Here is a 21,655-nt window from a genome sequence, read left to right as displayed (position 1 = left end):
GGGTCAATTCTGGAGTAAAACTCAGAGTTAAGGTTGCCTATAGGAAAGGGAGCAAACCTAGAGAGAACAAACTTGTGAGTTACAAATAGAAGGGCTTTGAGAGTGTTGCTTTCAGGTTTACTGGGGGTGGGGGGAGGGTGGCAGAAGGTGGCTTAGGTAACATTCTCTGGATAACCTCGGCATTCTTTTTTTTTCTTCTTCTCCTTCCCCACCCAGAGGTCAAATGGCACAATCTGGGGACTGAGGAGCTCACCCTGAGGGCCGTGACAGCTCTCCCCGAGCCAGGGGCCGAGGGCAGCCCACCCCGGGCAGAGGGCCACGACGGCTCGCCGCGGGCCGAGGGCAGCCTGCCCCGGGCAGAGGGCCGCAACGGCTCTCCCCGTGCTGGGGGCCGAGGGCAGCCCGCCTGTAAATTTGTTTTAAAATCATAAAGTAACATTTTATTTAAAAAGAAAAAGCCACTGGCAGTGTTTGAGTGGTGTGATTAAAAGTGTTTTTGTCTAGCAGTGCGAGGAAGTAAAAAAAAAAAGAAATTCAAAGGAGAACAGAAGCAGTAACACTGTCCAGTCACAAAATTATAAATCACCCGGATAAGGATGCTTTTGGTTAGAGTAGGTGAAACAAGATAGGTGCAAAATAGTTTGATGACAGTTTGACCAGAGTAGGAAAGGATTACAACTGTTATTGTTAGATGCCCTCAAGTTAACTGTGATTCATAGCAGCCCTCTGAACAGTAGATCTGAACCTTGCCCTACCCTTCTCTTTCCTCACAATCTCTCACATGGCCAGCTCCATCTGTACAATCACTGTGTCAGTCCATCTTGTTAAGGGTCTTTCTTTATTTCTCTAACCTCCACCTTTCCCAGTATGATGTCGTTTTCTAAGGGCTAGGCCCTCCTGACAGCATGCCCAAAGTAGAGACAAAAATTCTACTATCCTTGCTTCTAAGGAGCACCTTGGTTACACTTCTTCCAAGACAGACTTGTTTGTTCTTTTGACAGTCCATGGAATGTTCAGTACTCTTCTCCAACACTAAAATTCAAAAGCATTGATTCTTCTTTTGTCATCCTTATTCATTGTCCAACTTTCAGCTACAAGGGAAGCAACTGAAAAGAATATGGCTTGGATTGGGTACACCTGAGCCTTTAAACTGGGTTATTGCTCGTCAGCTCTTTTAAGAGATCCTTGACAGCAGATTTTCCCAGTGCAACATTTCTTTTTTTTTTTTTTTTCTTGAGTGCTACTAACATGGGTGTTGATTTGGATCTGAGAAAAATGAAATAATTGACAACTTCAGTCATTTTTTTTCCATCTATCATGAGACTGCCTGTCGGTCTAGTGGTGAGAATTGTTTTTCTCAGTGCTGTAGTCTTTGATCTTCTGCAGTGTTTTGAGTCTTTATTAGTTTCTGCACACAGAGTTGTGTCATCTGCATTACACAGGTTGCTGATGAGTCTCTAATCTTGACACCACGTTCTTCATATAGTCGAGCTTCTTAAATAATTTTCTCAGCATACAGATTAAATAGATATGGAGAAAGGATACAACTTTGACACACACTTTTCTTGCTTTTAAACCATACAGTGTTCCCTTGTTCTGCTTGGACAGCTACTTCTTGGTCTATGTATAGAATTTGCATGAGCATAATTAAGTGTTTTGGGGTTACTATAATTTGTTATGATCCACACCGGATTCCAACTAAGTGAACTTTTTAATATAAAATTCCATATATTGGCTTTCTCTTCCGCTCTTTTTGGTCGCGGCAACGAAAGCGAGATGACGAAGGGAACGTTATCGTTTGGAAAGCGTCGCAATAAGACGCACACGCTATGCCGCCGCTGTGGCTCCAAGGCCTACCACCTCCAGAAGTCCACTTGTGGCAAGTGTGGCTACCCCGCCAAGCGCAAGAGAAAGTATAACTGGAGTGCCAAGGCTAAAAGGCGAAATACCACCGGTACTGGTTGCATGAGGCACCTAAAGATCGTTTACCGCAGATTCAGGCATGGATTCCGTGAAGGAACAACACTGAAACCCAAACGGGCAGCTGTTGCAGCATCCAGTTCATCTTAAGAATTCCACTGTTTAGTTATGCAATAAATGTTCTGGTATTATAAAAAAAAATTCCATATATCCTTGCAGATCAAAAAAAAACACACAGTATAGTAGATATTACAGATAATCTCCACTTTCAGCTCTCTGCACATTCCGTTGTAATTCTTTGCTTGGTCCTTCAAGCTGCCCTTTGAAATCTCTGTTCAGCTTGTTTTCCTTTTGTTTTGGCTTCTCAACACTCCAGTGCAATTTTTAGAGTCTCTTTTGACATCCATTTCGATTTTTTTCATTTCTCCTCTGTTTTTTTAATGACCTTTGGTTTTCTTTATGGATGATATCCTTGATATCCCACAACTCATCTGGTCTTCAATCATTGATGTTCCGTGCCTCAAAACTGTTCCTAAATTGATCTTGAAATTCAGATGGAATTTATTCAAAATTATATCTTGGTTCCTGTGAACTTATTTTAATTTTCCTCAGCCTCAATGTAAATTTGCACTTGAGTAATATGATGGTCTGACCTACAGTTTGGCCCTGGCCTGGTTTTGACTGCTGATATTGACCTTCTCCAGTAATTTCTTCCACAACTGTGTTGTTGTTGTTATGTGCCGTCGAGTCGTTTGTGACTGTAGTCAATCTAAATCTAAATCTTTTTTTTTTTTTTTAATTTTTGTGTGAGTGTACCGTCAAATCAGCTCTGACTGGTACAGGAGGAGATTGTTCCTCCTTTTCCCGGCAGAGCATCTGCGTGTGCCTCTGGAATTGTAGTTGCAGCTCCTTGCCACTAGGCCACCAGAGCTCCCCCTAAATCTAAATCTTATGCAGCTCATCATGTGAGACCCATGTGTAAAGTTGTTGTGTTTTTTAAAAAGTATTTGCAATGACTAAATAATTATAAATACAAAATTCAATCATTCTTTTTCCAGCCTCACTTCTATCACTAAGCTCAAATTTTCCAACTACTATTTCTTCTTCACTGTTTCTCACTTTTGTATTCTAGTCACTAATTATCATTAAAACGTCTTGATTGCATGTTCGGTCAATTTCTGACTGCAAGATTTGGTAAAAATTCTCAATTTCTTACACTTTGGCTCCAGATGTAGGAGTGTATATTTGAGTAACAGTCCTGTTAACAAGTCGTCTTTGTATGCATATGGATATTAGCCAATCATCCACAACATTGTATTTCAGGAGAGAACTTTAAATTGAATTTTTTACTATGAATGTAACACCATTTGTTTTTCATTCCCAGCATAGTATGTTGTTATTGTTAGTGCTTGAGTCACCTGAGACTCCTAGTCATCCTATGTACAACAGCCCTAAACCCTGCTCTATCCTGTGCCAATATGATTGTCTCAAACACACCTACCCCCATTACCCTAGTCACGAAATCAATCCATCTCATCCAGAGTCTTCCTCTCTTGTGCTGTCCCTCCACCCTCTCAAGCATGATATCCCTCTCTAAAGAACAGTGCTTTGCAGGATGTCCAGAGTATGTCAGATGAAGCCTCAGAATCCTTGCCTCCAAGGAACAGCCTGGTCTCACCCTCCTAGGATAAACCTATTTGTGTTCCAAGATATCCATGGTATATTCAATACTCTTCTCCAGTACCACAGCTCAAAGTCATCAATTCTTCTATCATCCCCAGGCATTATCCAGCTTTCTGATGCATAGCAAGTAATTGCAAAGACTATAGCCTAGATCAGGCACACCTTAGTCTCCAGATTGACATCATTGCTCTTCAATTAATTGGTGAGGTCCCTGACAGCAGACATTCCCAGTGCAATTTGTCTTTTAATTTCCTGGCAGCTGGTACCAAGATTGTGGAGCCAAGCAAGCTGTAACTGTTAACAACCTCTATCTCTTCTCCATCCATCATAGTGCTGTCAGTCAGCTCAGGGGTGAAAATCTTTGTTTTCTTGATGTTGAGCTTCAATCCGTATTGAAGGCTGCAGTCCTTGACCCTCTGCAGCAAGCGCTTCAGGTCCTCCTCAACTGCAGCAAGCAAGGTTGTATCATCTGCATAACACAGATTGTTGATGAGTCTTCCTCCAATCCTGATGCTACATTTCTCCTCATAGAGCCCAGCCTCCTGAATAATCTGTTCTACATAAAGATTGAAAAGGTTTCGAGATAGAACACATCCCTGGCGAACGCCCTTCCCAATTTTGAACCATGCAGTGTCTACTTGCTCTGTTCTGAGGACTGCCTCACATAAACACAATCAAGTGTTCTGGGATTCCCATTCTTCTCAAAGTCAGCCACACTGTCAAACACCTTTGCATAGTTAATGAAACACAAATAGTCATTCCCCTGGTACTCCCTGCTTTCAGCCAAGATCCATCTAACAATATCCCTAGTGCCACAGCCTCTTCTAAACCCAGCCTGTACTTCAGGCAGTTCTCTGTTGATGTGCTGTTCCAGTTGTTTTTTTATACTCTTCAGCAGAATCTTGCTTTCATGTAATGTCAATGATATTGCTAGATAATTTCCACACTCTGTTGGGTCACCTTTCCTTGGAATGAGAAATATTGATGTCTTCCAGTCAGTTGGCCAGGTGGCTGTCCTCCAGGTTTCCAGGGCAGTGTTATTTGTTGAAATATGTCAATCAGTATGCCATCAATTCCTGGGGTCTTGTTTTTTGCCAGTTCTTTCAGAGAAGCTTGGGCTTCGTCCTTCATCACCACAGGCTCTTGCTCATATGTTGTTTCAAGAAATTCTTTTGTGTCTGCCAATTCTTTTTGGGACAATGACTGTTTATACTCTTTCCATTTTCTTTTAACCAACTACACATATGCAAGTTCAAGCCAAAACTAAAGAAAATTAAGTCAAATTCACAGGAACCAAAATTTGACCTTGCGCTTCTTCCCCCTCAATTTCAAAACCATCTCTGGAACAGGTTTTTGAGATCTTGATCACTAATGAGCGAAGACTAGATGAGTAGTGGGAGGATATCAAGAATATCATCCAGGAAGAATGCAAAAGGTCACTACAAAGACAGAGGAGGAAGAAAAGACCAAGATGGATGTCAAAAGAGACTCTGAATATTGCACTAGAGTGCCAAGAAGCCAAAACAAAGAGAAGAAATCAGGATATTAAGGAGCTGAACAGAAGATTTCAAAGGGCAGCATGGTAAGACAAAGTAAAGTATTCCAATGAAATGTGCAAAGAGCTGGAGTCAGAAAATCAAAGGGGCTGAACTCAGGCAGCAGTTCTTAAGCTGAAGGAACCAGCATAGTATACCATCTGATTACCTGACTCAAAATGGCCAAAGTAGGTTCATCTCATCTCACTAATGCATTCCATTTCATTTTTAACAATTTCTAGTTTTCAAACATTCAAGCTGCATACATTCCATGTTCCAGTTATTACACAATGTTTGTTACTATTTTTTTCTCATTTCAACTGACTTCTAATTTGGGCTCTACGCTGTTGTTGTTGTTGTTGTTAAGTGTTGTTGAGTTGTAGACGACTCATAGCAACCCTATGAACAGAAGACCTGAACACTTGTATAACTTTCATAGCTTCTCCAAGTTCATAGAGTTTCCAGAGGCAAGCTATTTCTGAAGTGGATGCCACTCCTGCTTCCAAGCATGTTTTAGTTGGGGATCTCCACCAAACACTATCCACCGTGAGTAACCATTGTCGCATTTGACACATCAGTGTCACAGTGTTTAGCATCACAGCAACCAAGAGTTACCTCTGTGTACAGCAAATGGACAGACCAGTGCTATACAGCTTAGAAGAATGTTTGACCAAAAACAATTAAAACCAGGCCTGAGGGCCACAGATTAAAATCACCCACTATACTACTATAATATTCCTCATTCTTCTAATGTGCATAGGGTTTTCAGAAGAAGTTGATGGTCAATCCTGCTTCCTATTCTGCCTTAATCTGCAACTTTTGTCAAGGATTTCTTGCCACTGCCTGTTGACCACAAGCTTTCTTTTACTTCTCTCCGTTGTTGTTTGCAGGGAATTCTGGTGGCTTAGCAGTTGTACTACCAACTCAGAGGCATGTGGCTTGATTCCATCAGTGGGAGAAAGATGGGCAGTCTCTGAGATTTACAGCTTTTAAATACAGCTATAAGATCAGCTATAAGTTGGCTCTGGCTTGCTGGTACATAACAGCAATGTTATTATTTTAATATCTTTTTTCCCTTTTTACAAAAGGAATGTATTTCATTGTAGAAAAATTTTCAAATTCATACAAACCCAAAGAAGAAGGAATAAACCTCCCAATGTCCCTGCCATTAGCTACAACCACAGTTAGAATTTTGTAATATAGTTCATATTCTTCTGTGGCTATAGGTAAATCTTTGCTCAATAATATTGCCTTCCCTTCCTTTTACTTAATATGTTGTAATACGAAGCTCCAGCAGCCCTGGGGTAAGGAGTTGCAGTGCCATTCTAAAGGCAGGCAACTCAGATCCACCCGCCGCTCCTCAGGAGGAAGATGGACAGCCTCTTCTTGTGTGATTTACAGCCTCTCATATTCTGCTGGAGCATCAGCTGTGCGTTGGTTCTCAATTCATGTCAGTGAGAAAGAGAGTATCTTCCGTAAACATCTTTCCATGTCTTCATCAGTTGGAAATATGTTTTTATACAAGTAATAGCAAACCTTTTTTTTAGCAGCTTACACAAATAAAAATGATGACAGCAACAACAACAAAACAGTTACTATGCCATTTACTCCAACTCTCGGCACCCCATTTGTGTCAGAGTCGAACTGTGCTCCATAAGGTTTCCACTGGCTGCTCTTTCAGGAGTAGATCAGCAGGTTTTGCTTTCAAGGCTCTTCTGGGTGGACTTGAACCTCCAACCTTTCAGTTAGCAGACAAGCATGTTAATCCTTTGCACTCCTCAGAGACTCCTGCCTAATTATAATAAGGGGCTGCCTCATAAGGAGTCACAGACAAACCCAAGAATGGTCACGAAAGTGCCTCAAGTATTGATTTTGTGGTTTACAAGTAAAGTTTCATGAGTAAATTAATTTGAAACTACAGAAGCCACAAATAATGAAAACTGACAGCTTCTAGTTTTTCTGGCCTTTCTAGTGGAGTCAGGCAAAGGAGAAGGATATTGGGAATTGATGTTGAGTCAGCCAGTCTCCAGTGCCAAGGAGGCACACTCTTCTAATGTCTTTTTTTTAAGTAGCTGTTTATTTCAGTTGAAACATGATTTTTTTTCTTTTTTTTTATTGTTGAGCATTTTCATTGTTTCCATGTTCTGTTATTAAATTTTTATGTATCCATAATTATTGCTTTGAGGAACCTGGCTGGTATAACCAGCTTGTACTCATAAGCAAAGATGGTGAAGCTGTGTCTTTCATACTTTGCACATGGAACTAGGTAAGGCTATTCCTTGGAAAGGGACGTCATGCTTGGTAAGATGGAGAGTCACTGGAGGAGAGGAAGTTCCCTAATGAGATGAACTGAAATATGACTTCAAGGTGGAGGCCGGAGGTGGCAGAAGAGCTTTGGCAGCTAATGATGTCTCCAAATTGGGAGCCTCACTAGCTTTCCGCTTCTGCCCCAGAGAGCCTCACCGGGGATACAGTGACATCCAACTTTGCAATGTCACCTTTCAAAATGTGGCCAAGAGTTATTTTCCTTATGCACACTTGGAATGTCATTACACTTCCTAAAGATTGGATTGGCATATTTAAAGTTGGATGCAGTACTGCTCGGGGTTATTTGTGGTCCCCTATGCCTGAATCTGGATCTTGGCAGAGAGCAGAGAGTACCAGAAGAATGCCTGTTTGTGTTTCTTTGACTATGCAAAGGCATTTGACTGTGTAGATCACAATAAATTGTGACTAACCTTGAGGAAAATGGGAATCCCAGAACACTTAATTGTGCTTATGTGAAACCTGTACTTGGACCAAGAAGCGGTCCTCGGAACAGAGCATGGAAACACTTCATGGTTCAAAATTAGGATAGGAGTGCGTCAGGGATGCATCCTGTCTCCATACCTTTTCAATATGTATGAAGATTATTCAGGAGGCAGGGCTTTGTGAGGAGGAGTGTGGCATCAGGATTAGAGGAAGACTCATTAACAACCTATGATATCGAGAAACTGAAGATGACCTGAAGCACCTGCTGCAAAAGGTCAAGGTCTATATGGATTCAATATGGATTGAAGCTCAACATCAAGAAGACAAAGATTCTCACCACTGGGCCAATTGGCAGTACCATAATAGATGGAGAAGAGATTGAGGTTGTTAGCAATTCCAGCTTGCTCGGATCCACAATCAACACTCTTAAAACCAGCAGTCAGGAAGTCAAAAGACAAATTGCACTGGGGAAAGTCTGCTGTCATGGACCTCTCCAGAGTGCTGAAGAACAACAATGTCAATCTAGATACAAAGGTGCACCTAATCCAGGCCCTGGTCTTCTCTATTACTTGCTATGCTTCAGAGAGTTGGACAATGACTAAGGATGACAGAAGAATAGATGCCTTTGACTTGTGGTACTGGGAAGAGTCTTGAGCATACCATGGACTACCAAGAAAACAAATAGTCTGCCTTGGAGAGGGTGAAATCACATTTCTACTTGGAGGCTAGAACTTTGAAGCTCCGCCTCACTTCCTTTGGGCACGTAGCCAGAAGAGACTGGTCCTTGGAGGCCATCATGCTGGGAAGGTTGGATGGACAGTGCAGGAGAAAGAGACCCGGGTGAGAGGGATTGGTACAGTGACTGGGGCAGTGGGGGTTGGTATGTCAGAATTAGTGAGACTGGTAATGACAGGGAAGGTCTCAGAGCTGCAACAAAGGCCATATAAAAAAAAAGTGAAATATTTACTGTCTGGCCCTTTATAAAAAGAAAGAAAGAAAGAAAGAAAAATGCTAGCCAATCTGTGATGTGACAGTAAGCTGTGTGGGTTAAATGGTTTCCGTTTTCAGCAACCAGATTTTGTCTTTTACTGTCTTGCTCTCTTCACCCACAACTTTATTTCAGTCAGACTAGTTTTGCTTTTCCTTAAAGGCAGCAGCAAGTTCTTATCTCAGGCCTTTGCAAAGAATATGCTTTCCCCAGATATCCACTTAGCTTGCTCCCTCACTTCCATCACATCATTCCCTCCAGAATCTATGTTCCTATGTTCTCATTAAGGCCTTTCATGAGTCTCAGACCACATTGCAAACGAGTTGGAACTGGCTCATAGCTGACCCTCCGGCAGGTTTTCGGAGGCTGTAAATCACACCAGAGAACACTGTCCATCTTTCTCCTGAGGAGCAGATAATGGATTCAGACTTTTGGGGTGGCAGCACAATTACCCACTATGGTCTACCAGAGCTCCTAACATCCCTACTTAAACTTGTAAACCCTGACCTCAGCCCCATTCGCACTCCTTGTACACCTTCCATGCTTCAGTCTCCAAAGCGTATCACCATATAGCATCCTACAGATTTAATTTATGTTGCTTACTGTTTCCTTCAGCCTAAATAGAATTTCAGCACAGGCAGGAATTTTTGGCTGTTTTGTTTATTGCTATATCCCCTGGTTTCTACAACTTGCCTGGCATACAGTAAGCATTCAATACGTGTTTGTTGGATGGGGGAAATTAGTGAGTGAAAAAAAAATATGTGATTTGTTCAATATATGTATTGTTCCAACCCAGTTAATGTCACCAATATTCACTCACCAAGTCACAAGGACTATATACCTGGATGTCAGTCTCCCGCTCTTCTTTCCCTTAACATCTGGAATTCTATAGATTCTTTTTTTCCTCTGCATCTTTTCCATATATACCCCTACCACCACTGTGCTGCTTTCATTTAGACCCTACTTGTTACTTGCTTGATGGTTCAGGTGGCCTAGGGGGTAAGGAGTTGTGCTGCCAACCCTTAGGCAACCCGTGTGTTTTTTTTTTCATTTATTTTATTATATTTGTGTGTGTACCGTCAAATCGGATCTGACTGGTACAGGGGGAGATTGTCCCTCCTTCTCCAGCAGAGCATCTGGTGGATTCGAACAGTGCACCTCTGGGATAGGCAAACCATTTTAATCCACCAGCTGCTCTGTGAGAGAAAAATGGCAGTCTCCTCCCATGCAATTTACAGTCTCAGGAAGCCTGATGGAGTATCAGCTGTGAGTCAGTTCGGCCTCTCCTCCCATGGGATTTACAGCCTCAGGAAGCCTGATAGAGCGTCAACTGTGAATCAATTCATCCTTGATGGCAGTGTATTTTGTTTGTTGCCACTTGCCTGGATACTATGGCATCTTCTTTACTGGGCTTCCCAAGTCTCTTTTGTTGTTATTTGCATTCAGGTTGGAACCAACCCATATTTGATCCTCCAGCAGGTTTTCAGAGGCAGTAAATTGTTCTGGAGAAGATTGCCCATCCTTCTCCTGTGGAGCAGCTGGTGGATTTTAACTGCCTTCAGGATTGCAGAGCAGCTTCTTACCACTAGGCCACCAGAGCTTCTCTGTGTCTTTTCAATATGTTCCCCTGTTTAAAGCCTTCTGGTGAGTAAAAGTAAAAACTTTACGAATAAAACCTCAGTGGAATTCTTTATAACCGATGGTGAGCAGAAATTCTTGGACATGCAACCAAAAAGAAAAACTCATAAAAGAAAAAAAAAATCAATAAATTGGACTCCATCAAAATGTAAAACTTTTGCTCTGCAGAAAATTGTTAAAATAATGAAAAGATAAGCTGCACACCAGGAGAAAATACTGACAAATTGCATATCTAGCAAAGGAGTTCCTCCAGAATACATAAACAATGGTCTGCACTCAACAGTAAGAAAACAGTAATACAGTCAGCAAATGAACAAAACATTCAGTAGACATTTTAACAAAGAGGATATACAGATGGAAAATAAGCACACTGAAAGACATCTGGTGCAAATTAAAGCCTCGGTGCTGTATCACTACACAATAATTAAAGGGTCTGATCTTGACATCACCAAGTGCTGGTAAGGCTACAGAGCTACAAGGCCATTCTGCTGGTGGAAATGTAAAGCCGTACAACCACTCTGAGAACAGCTTACAAATATCTTAGTAAGTTAGGTATACACCTACCATATGGCTCAGTAATCATACTACTAAGATTTATCCTAGGAAAATGAAAACTTACATTCCCACAAACCTATACATGAATATTCATAGCTTTATTTATAATCACCCGAACTGGGAACAGCTCAGATGTCCTTCAGTGGGTAAATGGAGAAACAAACTCTTATGCATCCATATATGCGCCATTATTTAGAATACTACTCAGCATTAAAAAAGAACAGACTCATGAGCCACCTAGCAACTTGGATGGATCTCAGAGGCATTATACTGAGAGGGCAGAAAGTCATTATCAAAAGGTTACTTACTGTTTTACAACTCTGGCATTATGCAATAATTGTCATTTTGTGACCGAGACATTTTACTCAGCATAATGTCCTCCAGGGTCACCCATTTTGTATAATATTTCATTAGTTCTTTGGTTTTTAGTGCTGCATAATAATATTCCATTGTGTGACTACACCACAGCTACTCTATCCATTTGTTTGTTCATGGACACTTGGGTTGTTTCCATCTCTTTGCTATTGTGAACAACACAGCAATAAATATAGGTGTGCATATATCTGTTTGGGTGGTGGTTATGGTTTCTTTAGGGTAAACTTCCAGTAGTGGGGGGAAACTAAGAAAAGGGGGTTAATCATGTACACTGCATTGAAACAGATGAGAGAAAGAGTTGCTTAAAAAGAATATGTGATTAGGTATTGTTTTCATGATAACAATCCAGAATAAAAGCTGTACGTACAGTAAAGTGGACTGGGGTGAGGGTGGGGAATTGTACAACAATGAAAGAATTTTTTTTTCAAAGAGAAAAGCGAACTGAGGATTGGGCAGGGAAGAAATGTGCAACAATGAATGAATGGAAATCCAAGTTTTTTTATAAATCTTCATTAAAATCTCAATTTAAGAAAGGTTACTTACTATCTGATTCCCTTTATGTAATAGTCTCAAAGTTACATGATTGCAGTGATGAAGAAGAAATCTGACTTGACAGGGGTGAGAGCAGTGGAGAAGGTGTGCCTGGAGAAGGAGGTAGAACAAGGAAGTTGTTTTGAGGTGACTGAGCAGTTCTGTGTCATGATAGATAGTACCTATATGAATCTAGGCTTGTGACAGAACTTCATAGAACTATATGCCAAGAATATAAAAAACACACATGTAAAAACTGACAAAATTTAAATAAGGTCTGTTGTTGAGTTGCCGGTGCTAAAACATTATCAGTTCCTGGGTTTTAATAATTGTTGTTGAAGATGTAACAAATGGGGAAAAGATAGGTGAGGATACATGGAAATGCCTTGTTCTAATTTACCATTTTTATTCTAACATTTTTTTCAAAAAGTTTACAGAAAATTGAAGTTGAAGTAGAGGCATAGATTTCTGTTGCATCACTTAAGAATCTCTTCAAGGTTTGTGTAGAAAAGATTCTATGTACGGAAGCCTCTGAGGAACTGGAAATGTGATGACGTTTCTGGAGTCCCTAATTGGTGCCAGGGTTAAGCACTCAACTGCTAGCTGAAATGTTGACAGTTTCATTTACCCAGAAGTGGCTTGGAAGGCAGGCTTGGTCGCACCTGTGGTAACTCAGTGGGGCACTGTTCTACCTGGAAACCCATGGAGGTGCTTTGTTGTCATTCTGACTTGAAAATTGTGCTCTTATTTTCACTACATTATTCAACATAATTACTGTCATCAACATATTGTAAATTTGAAGGGAAGTCACATAATGAGTTTTCCTCAGTATAAAATCACTCCTTAACTATACCAGGTCTAGTTCGAGAGCTGCACCTCTCTGGCAGTTCAAATCCACCAGCTACTCTGTGGGTGAAAGATGAGCAATCGTTTGTGCAACTTGGAAACCCTGTGGAGGGTCAGCTATGAATCAGGGGGTTGTTTTGTTTTGTTTTGTTTTGTTTTGTTTTGTTTTGTTTTTTCTATGAGTCAGTTTTAACCTAAAGGCAATGAGAGTTTTGCTTGATTGGCTTTAAAAAAAACAACACAAAAGCATGCATACAAAGCTACTTCAGTCACTTATCTTCTGCTCCCATCTGAATTCCAGGGTGAACAATTGGCAGTCCTCACCCTTCTCCCCATCTATTCCTGTTTCCTAGTGACTCGTATTTTCTTAAAGTTTCTCTTTTAAGACTCCATTCAGAGGATGCTTCCTTTTGAAGCCTTTCCTGGCCCAGGAAGCAGGACTGCTCCAACAGCATGCCCTTCCAGTGCTACTTTACTTGTCTGGTTCCCCCAGCCCCGCGCCCAGGTCTCTGAGCTCCTCAGAGGCCCGCTCTTGGAGCCCATTCCTTCCACCACAGGCCCAGCACTTAGCAGGAAGCCCATGGATGGTGATAAGTGACTAAATGAACCTGACACTGTACAGAGTCTTTAGTAGTCTTTTGTGTTGGTTTTGGCTTTTGTTGTTGCTGTGCACCGTAGATCAAATCAGATCCCACTGGAACAGAAGGAGATTGCCCCTCCTTCTCCAGCAGAGCATTTGGTGGATTCAAACCACGTGCCGTAAGGATTGCAGTGCAGTCTATATGTTGTTGTTATGTGCTGTCGAGTCACTTGCGACTCATAGTGACCCTATGTACAACAGCCCTAAACTCTGCTCTGTCCTGTGCCAATCTCACTGTCTCTGACAGACCCACCCCAATTACCCCAGTCACTGAATCAGTCCACCTCATAGAGGGCCTTCTCCTCCTGCACTGTCCCTCCACCCTCCCAAGCATGATGTCCCTCTCCAAGGACCGGTCTCTCCTTACAGCATGGCCAAAGTATGTCAGACGAAGCCTCAGAATCCTTGCCTCCAAGGAGCAGCCTGGTTTAACCCTCTCCAGGATGAATCTGTTTGTTTTCTTAGCAGTCCATGGTACCCTCAGTACTCTTCTACAACACCACAGCTCAAAGGCATCAATTCTCCTTCTATCCTCCTTAGTCATTGTCCAACTCTCTGATGCATAACAAGTGATTGCGAAGACCATGGCCTGTATCAGACGCACCTTAGTCTCCAGAGCAACACCATTACTCTACAGTACTTTAGAGAGGTCTGTAACAGCAGACTTTCCCATCACAATATGTCTTTTAATTTCCTGACTGCTGGTGCCAAGAGTGTTGATTGTGGAGCCAAGCAAACTAAAGCTGTGAACAATCTCAATCTCTTCACCATCCATCCTTATGCTGCCAGTTGGTCCAGTGGTGAGAATGTTTGTCTTCTTGACATTGAGCCTCAATCCATATTGGAGGCTGCAGTCCTTGACCCTCTGCACCAAGTGTTTCAGGTCCTCCTCACTTTCAGCAAGCAGAGTTTAAACAGAACTACATATCAGAGGAGTTCTAATTAACTGCAGCTAACCAGAACAGTGAAGTACTATTTAAAACATTATATACCAAATTCTCAAGACTTTGTTATATTTTTTTTCTAGTTTTCTTTAAAAATTCATGGTTGCTGTATTATTGGTTGCTTTAGGAAAACCATGGGATTGTTCTTCTGGGTCTCATTGGATAGATAAGATTTAGACTTTCACTGTTCTAAAACAAAGTGTGTGTGAATGATTGAATGAAAAGCTAATTTGCAAACTTTTACATAAATCTCAATTGGGAGAGAATTGTTTAAAAGATTTCCAATTTAAGAGTAAGATACAGATTCTATAGAGAGACAGTGGATGTCAGGATTTTCATTGGTATTTGAGTACAAAATATTCCAGCAAAAGCAGAGTGTTTTCTGCCCCATTAGCAGCCCGTAACTAGGGTCATCGGGATGGGTGTGTCAGAGACAGTGCGATTGGCACTGGATAGAGCAGGGTTTAGGGCTGTTGTACATAGGGTCGCTGTGAGTCGCAAATGACTCGACAGCACATAACAACAACAACAACTAGTTAGTGTAACTAACAGGAGTTAATGTACAGTACTGTACAGTACTGTAGCAAACAAAATCCCTTGTTGACAAAGTGACAGACTCTCAGCGTCCTCATGGGCAAATGAACAGAGACTCCTTAATCACATCTGCAGATCTACCTTCTGTTTTCCCAGAAAAATAACTCAGAGTTTTGTCTTGTTGTTGTTGTTGTTGTTGTTGTTGTTGTTGTTATTTCTTATTGCCCAATCTAATGACCATTTCTCCATCCCAGGCCTGGCGGCTAGATGACCTTCTCCTGGAAGCTGGTCCCTCCATTGACTCCCAGGACATCACCCACCTTCCCCACCTCCTCTCCTCTGACTGTGTCCCCTTTCCTGCAGGATTTAGTTGCTATTTTTTTTCCCTATTTAAAAAAATAATAAACAATTTTTAAGAGTGGAGACATTACACTTTCTCTTTTTCCTATAAAAGAAAGTTATTTTAACGACCCACTTTATATAACCTTCTGTGGAACTTCCTAGTTGTTTATTAATTACTCTTATTTCTTCAAGCAAAGTCTGCTTGAGGGCAGGACTGGTGCCTTCAAATGTTCGTAGGACTTCACAAGACCTCACAGAATGTTTAGTGCATTATGTCAGTAGTCAGTCAATTACTGTTAGCTGAGATTAAGGCAATATTGTAGTAGCTCAGAAAGAAATGTTAAGAAGAAAGCCTCTGTAATTCATTTCCTTTCCCTTCTCTTGAATGGTCAGGAGGTTGAATCAATGAGTTGCCATGCAGCAGAGCTGCACAAAACCAAGCCCCTGTCTTCTAATGAATTGAGTATTGTGGTTCTTGGGATTTGAATTGGATGGTGTAGTTTCCTACTATAAGCTTGCTGATGTTTGCTCTTCACCTTTTCTGATCCAGTACATGAACTGTGAGTCTTCATGGCCTCACAAATTGAAATAATACCCAAGAGCATTTGGAGAATGCTACAGTCCACAAGAGTGACATTCATGGTGGTAATTTCAACACTAGGGTAGGCTAACCTTTGAAGGTAGGCAGGCCTTCTAATAACCTTGTGGTGTGTATCCCCACCAACATGGGATCTGATTCTTTTTCTGCTTAAAGGCAATCTTTGCAGACAGGCAAGCCTGGTAGGGTGGACTCCTAGGGGTGTGAAGAATGCCAGTCTGCTGGAGATAGGCAAACACTGAACCTCATTCTGATTGTTTTGGACAGCTTCAGGATAGACCTTCTGGTGAAAGGTGAAAGGGCAAATGAGCAGTTTGTGTAAAGAAATAAAATGGGAAAATGAGAGTAAGGATGGGAAATAACCATGAAAGCAGAAAAGAGGCTGGGCTTGGGTAAGTTAGGCAATGTTTAAAATCCAGGCATTTGAAAGAAGGGTGAGAATAAGGCAGTGTCCCTAGATGACAGTGGGAAAGCAGACAAGGAAGTTAAGGTGACAATTCTGGTATGTGCCCACAGCAGCGGGTATGCTTTAGAAGCATGAAGGTCATTAAGTAAATCCCAGGCACACCAAAACTGCTAGGAGTGGGAACATTCTCTCCCCAACAAATCACGCAGCCTCTGCAGCCCCACCCCCTATCTTCATGCCAGCTACAGAAGCACTCACAAGCACACGTACACCAGAGCAGGCCAGCTTGTGAGCAGAGAGAGGGCTGGCCATCCTTGGATGCTGACAGGCTGCACTGACATCAGGTCCCCTGTCTAGGGGTCCTCCGAGTGTAGTACCAGTTTCCACTCTCAGAACAACAACCTTTAGCCCTCACTAGGAGAAAATCTGGCGATACCATGTTGCATAGTCTCCCTTTCACTTGCATCAGAATATTAAGAAAAAATAAAAACCAAACAAACTTGCCAGGAGCCACGTGGTATCGTGACCAGTGCTGGCAGCCATCCACTTTCCACCGACCCACAGAGCTGCTAGGATCAATCAACAAGAAATGGAAGCCTTTCTGAGCCAACCTGTCACCTAATTAACACACCATTCACTCATTCATTCATTCTTTTAAGTAAACAGTTATTGCAGTGCTGTTGTATCCAGAGCCCTGACCAGTGCTAACTGAAGAAATGAACCACACAGTTCCAAAATCATCACTCTCCCTCTACCTGAGGGCATGTAAAGAACCTGTGGCAGAAAACCAAAAGCTGAAACAGTCTGTTCTGTCTACAATGGTTCTCTCCCTCCCTCATGAGGACTCTGGTCAGGTCTGTGGGGAGTGCCTGCAGGATGTTGCAAAGAATCAAGTGTGCCAGCTGTTCTTTGTTGTCATGCAGTGCCGTTGAGTTGCTTCCATCTGGTGGCTACCCTGGATAACAGAGTGAGACACTGCCTATTCCTGGCCACCCTCCTAGTCACAGCTGTGAGCGAACTTATTGCTGAGGGCACTGCCATTCTGCCTCATTGATGGTCTTCCTCTTTTTCATTGACCCTCTCCTCGACCAAGCATGATGTCTTCCTCCAGGGACTGTCCTTCCTGATTACATGCTCAGAAATGTGTAAGGCAAAGTCTCAGCATCGTCCCCTCTGAGAGGCATCTTGGCAACTCTTTTGGGAGTCCATGGTATAGCTCAATCCCAGAAGGCAAGGTGATGATGAGCTGTTGGTTTCACAAACAGTGTTCTTTATCCTCAGAGCCCCAGGTTCAATGGTATCATCATTCTGATTATTCACACATGAAAACTGAGTCTTGGGCCCCTTCAGTTACTTATTCAAAGGCTGAAAGCAATAAACAGCAAAGTCCTGCAGCCAGACCACATCTTTTGCTATAACATCTCTCTTCTCCATATGCAGTTCCCCCAAGTCTGACATGTTTGATGAGTGCCACCATTGAAGTTGGTTGACTTTAAAAGTTATGTGTTTGGGCGACTTAAAAGATCTCCAGTGAAGAGGCTTTAGAAACGGTTACCATTCTATTTGCCAAGCTAGGTGTTGTTATTGTTAGGTGCCTTCAAGTTGACTACAGCTCATAGCGACCCTGTGAACAGATCTGAGCCTCGTCTGTCCTGGACCATCCACATGGTCTCTGTCTCGCCCGTTGTGGTCATCACTGTGTCAGCCCATCTTATGGAGAGTTTCCCTCTTTCACTGACCCCTCTACCTTTCCCAGCATGATATCGCTCTCCAAGATTCCCTCTGAATATACGCCCAAAGAAGATGAGACAACATTTTACCATCCTCGCCTCTGAGGAGTGCATTTCCTTCATGACAGATTTGTTTATACTTCTGACAGTCCATGGTTTGTATATTCAGTAATCTCCTCCCACACCATAATTCAAAGTCATCAGATCTTCTTCAGTCTTCCTTATTCATTGTCTAACTTTCAGATGCTTAGGAAGCAACCAAAAATACCATAACTTGGATTGACGGCATTGTTCTTTAGCAATGAAAGGTCCCTGACAGCAGATCTCCCCAATGCAACATGTCTTTTGATTTTTTTTTTTACTTTTATTACTATGTGCCTTGATTGTGGCTTCAAGTAAAATTAAATCCTTGACAGCTTCAATCTTTTCTCTATCTGTCATGATGTTGCCTGGTCCATTGGTGAAGATTTTTGTTTTCTTGATGTTGAGGTGTAACCTATATTGAGGGCTATCTTTGACCTTCAGCAGTAAGTGTTTCAAGTTGTCTTCACTTTCTGCATGCAAGGTTGTGTATCTGCATAATACAAGTTGTTCATGAGTCTTTCTCCCATCTTCATGACACATTCTTCTTCATAGTCTTCTTCATACCTTCTCAAATGATTTGCCCAGCATACAGACTGAATAGGTATGGAGAAAGGATACAACACTGATGCACACCTTTCCTGATTTTAAACAGTGCAGTATTTCCCTTTTAAAGCCTGCTGAGTGGATTCATTTTAGCAGTGAGTCAAAATAAATAAGGAGTTACGAAGTGTGAGTCAAAATTTATAAGGAGTTAATAAGTTCTGCTTATTGTACAACCTTTTAGTTATGGTCTGATAGACCAACTGACCAGAATTCTGTCTGCAGACGCCTTCCTCTGGACAGCAGCTACAAGGACCATGGCAGCATTAGTCAGACCAGGATGAGAAAACCTTTTATAAGAGTTCAGACATGTCCAGGACTCTAGTAGCTGGAACCTTAGCAGGATCTGAGTCTTAGGGGGAAACTAAGGAGGTATTGTGAGAACAGAATCCTAGAGAAAGAAGCTTTGGTTCCTGCCTGAGCCTACCACCGTCCAGAACCCTGTCCTGGATCTGCTGGCGTCCTGGCTAGCACAGGAACAACTCTGTTGGCCCTCTAGTGTTACTCTCTACTTTTGACTAATTTACATTTGAAAGACCAAGCCCCTTTCAGAACATCCCTCGGCCAGGAGAAGAAGGTGATTGGCCGGGTCTGCCAGAGCTTTGTGACCCAAGGGCCAGGCTGCTTCAGACCCTCAGAACTCCCTCCCTCCCTGCATACATTGGCTCCATGCAACCTAAGAATATCCTGGATGCGTAACCCAAGGGACGGCAATTTTGCAGTATTTCAAAACAGGTGACTTCAGCCTCTCTGGGCATGGACAGGAAGGGGTAGCCCAATGACGATGGGCATGGCCCCCCCACATCAGGAGTGGGGAAACATTGGGAAGTGTCTCCACAGAGTTCTGTCCTCTCATCCCAGAACCTCGGTTCCAGTTTTCTTGGCTGGTAGGATAGCCCCTACAGGGCAGGATATATGATAAGTCTAGAGTTGGATGGGACCCTTCCACAGGAACCTGAAAGGGTTTTGATACTTAAGTTAATTGCCCAGAGTCTTCTAGACAATTAGTGGCAATGTTCCAGGTAGAAGGAACAGAGAAATGACACAGTTCTGTATCCTGCCTCTTTTTTTAATTGGTCATTCCATTGACTTGGAAGCCTGAGACTGAATGTATGTGGGACACCCGCTTCTCATCCAAGTACCCTTGAATTCTCTCGCTCTTCCCCGGGAATATGGATAATAGGTATAGAATGTGCCAGATTCTGTGCTCAGCACTTAGAATCCATGGCTTATTCAATTCTTTCATTAGCTCTGTGAAGTTGTTGTTGTTATTGTTGTTGTTAGATGCTATCAAGTCTGCTCCCACTTACAGCTACTCTGCACAACAGAAGTGAACCTTGACTGACCCTTGTGTCATCTTTAGAGTCTGATGTGTGCCCATAGTTGCAGTCACTGTGTCAGTCATCTCATTGAGGGTCTTTTTTGTGGAAAAAGTATATGTGATAACCTGCTCTAAGGACGGGCCTCTCTGATAACATGCCCAAAGTAAATGAGACAAAGCCTTACCATCCTTGCCTCCAAGGAACACTGGCTGTACTTCTTCCAAGAACAGATTTGTTTGGGATTTTTTTTAAGTCTGTGGCATATTCAGTACTCTTTCCCACCACCACAATTCATAGGTATAAATTCTTCTTCAGTCTTCTTTATTCATTGGACAACTTTCATGTGTATATGAAGAAATTGAAAATAATATGGCATGAGTCAGGTACACCTTACTCTTTAAACGGACATCCTACCTCCTTAACATTTTAAAGAAGTCCTTTGCAGTAGATAAGTCTTTTGCAATACATTATTTGATTTCTTGGCTACTGTTTCTATGGGTATTGATTGTGAATTAAGTAAACTGAAATCCTTCAATCTTGTCGCCATAGATAATATTTGCATACTGATAATGTTGTGAGGATTTTTAATTTTCTTGATGTTGAGGTATATAATCAATACTAAAATATTTTATCTTCTTTAATAAGTTCTTCAAATCCTCTTCACTTCTATGAAGTTGTTGTTAGGTACCAACTCCAGTGAGTCTGCGGGGCAGTAAATCACATAGAAGGAGATTGTCCATCTTTCTTCAGTGGAGCAGCCTTTGGGCTGGAAGTGGGACTCCTTACCAGTACCAGAGCATCCTGTTGTATGAAGTAAGGACTGTCAGTGATCTCCATTTTATAGAGGAGAACAACTGAAGCCTGACATCCAACAGCTAGAAAAATAGCAGAGCCAAGATTTGAACTCAGGTAGTCTGACAGGACATCCAGAATTCCCAACACATCACGCCCACCACTCACTGAATGGGTGGAAGACCTAGGGTGCCTTTCACAACCATGCTGGATCAGCAGCAGGTGGCTGGGGACATTACAGGACTCCAGTCAGCTCTTCAGGGACTAGACAGCATGACTAGCTCAGGGTAGAGGGGAATTAGAAAAGACTTGGGATCCCTGAGTTCTTTTTTTCTTTTTCTTTAATTTCTGTTTTCTTCAGGAAACCATTCTTTGGGTGAATCAACATGTGGAAGAAAGCCCAATTGAGAAATACAGACATTACTAATTTGAGCTAAGTCTGAAAACCTCCCTGTCTGTGGATTTCCAGCTACATGAGCCAATAGGTTTCCTATCTTATTATTTTTATTCCCCCAGCTCCTCGTCACTCAGTTCCTAGCCAAACAATAGAGATGAACATGCTAGGAAGGTGTCCCCTTTTCCCCCCTATATATTTACTATCTATCTCTTGATCATCTATTTTTTTTATGTATTGGCGGTGGGGGGATTTTCCCCTCTTTCACTTCTCATTTCCATTAGCCTTCCAAGATTGGTTGTGTCCCTGTGTAGACCATTTCTTGGATTTTGTATTGATGGTCACATAGCTTAGTTGTCCTTTTGTGACTGACTTCTGTCACACAGTGTAATTTGTTGTCATTTCACCCCTGTTGTACAGCAGTTCACAAATCAATGATTGTGCTTT

At 42.0% G+C, this 21,655-nt stretch overlaps 1 protein-coding gene and 1 pseudogene across 1 annotated transcript in view; both read left to right on the top strand.

The window, feature by feature from the left end:
* Positions 1 to 21,655, top strand: part of MAPRE3 (microtubule-associated protein, RP/EB family, member 3) — an 80,361-nt gene that overhangs the window by 41,528 nt on the left and 17,178 nt on the right. The window lies entirely within an intron of this gene.
* Positions 1,777 to 2,070, top strand: LOC102868020 (annotated as a pseudogene).

The sequence above is a fragment of the Elephantulus edwardii genome, unplaced genomic scaffold, assembly GCF_000299155.1.
Source record: "Elephantulus edwardii isolate Elephantulus edwardi_28Jun2011 unplaced genomic scaffold, EleEdw1.0 scaffold00009, whole genome shotgun sequence".
NCBI lineage: Eukaryota > Metazoa > Chordata > Mammalia > Macroscelidea > Macroscelididae > Elephantulus > Elephantulus edwardii.
This window is presented reverse-complemented; position numbering and strand designations above follow the sequence as displayed.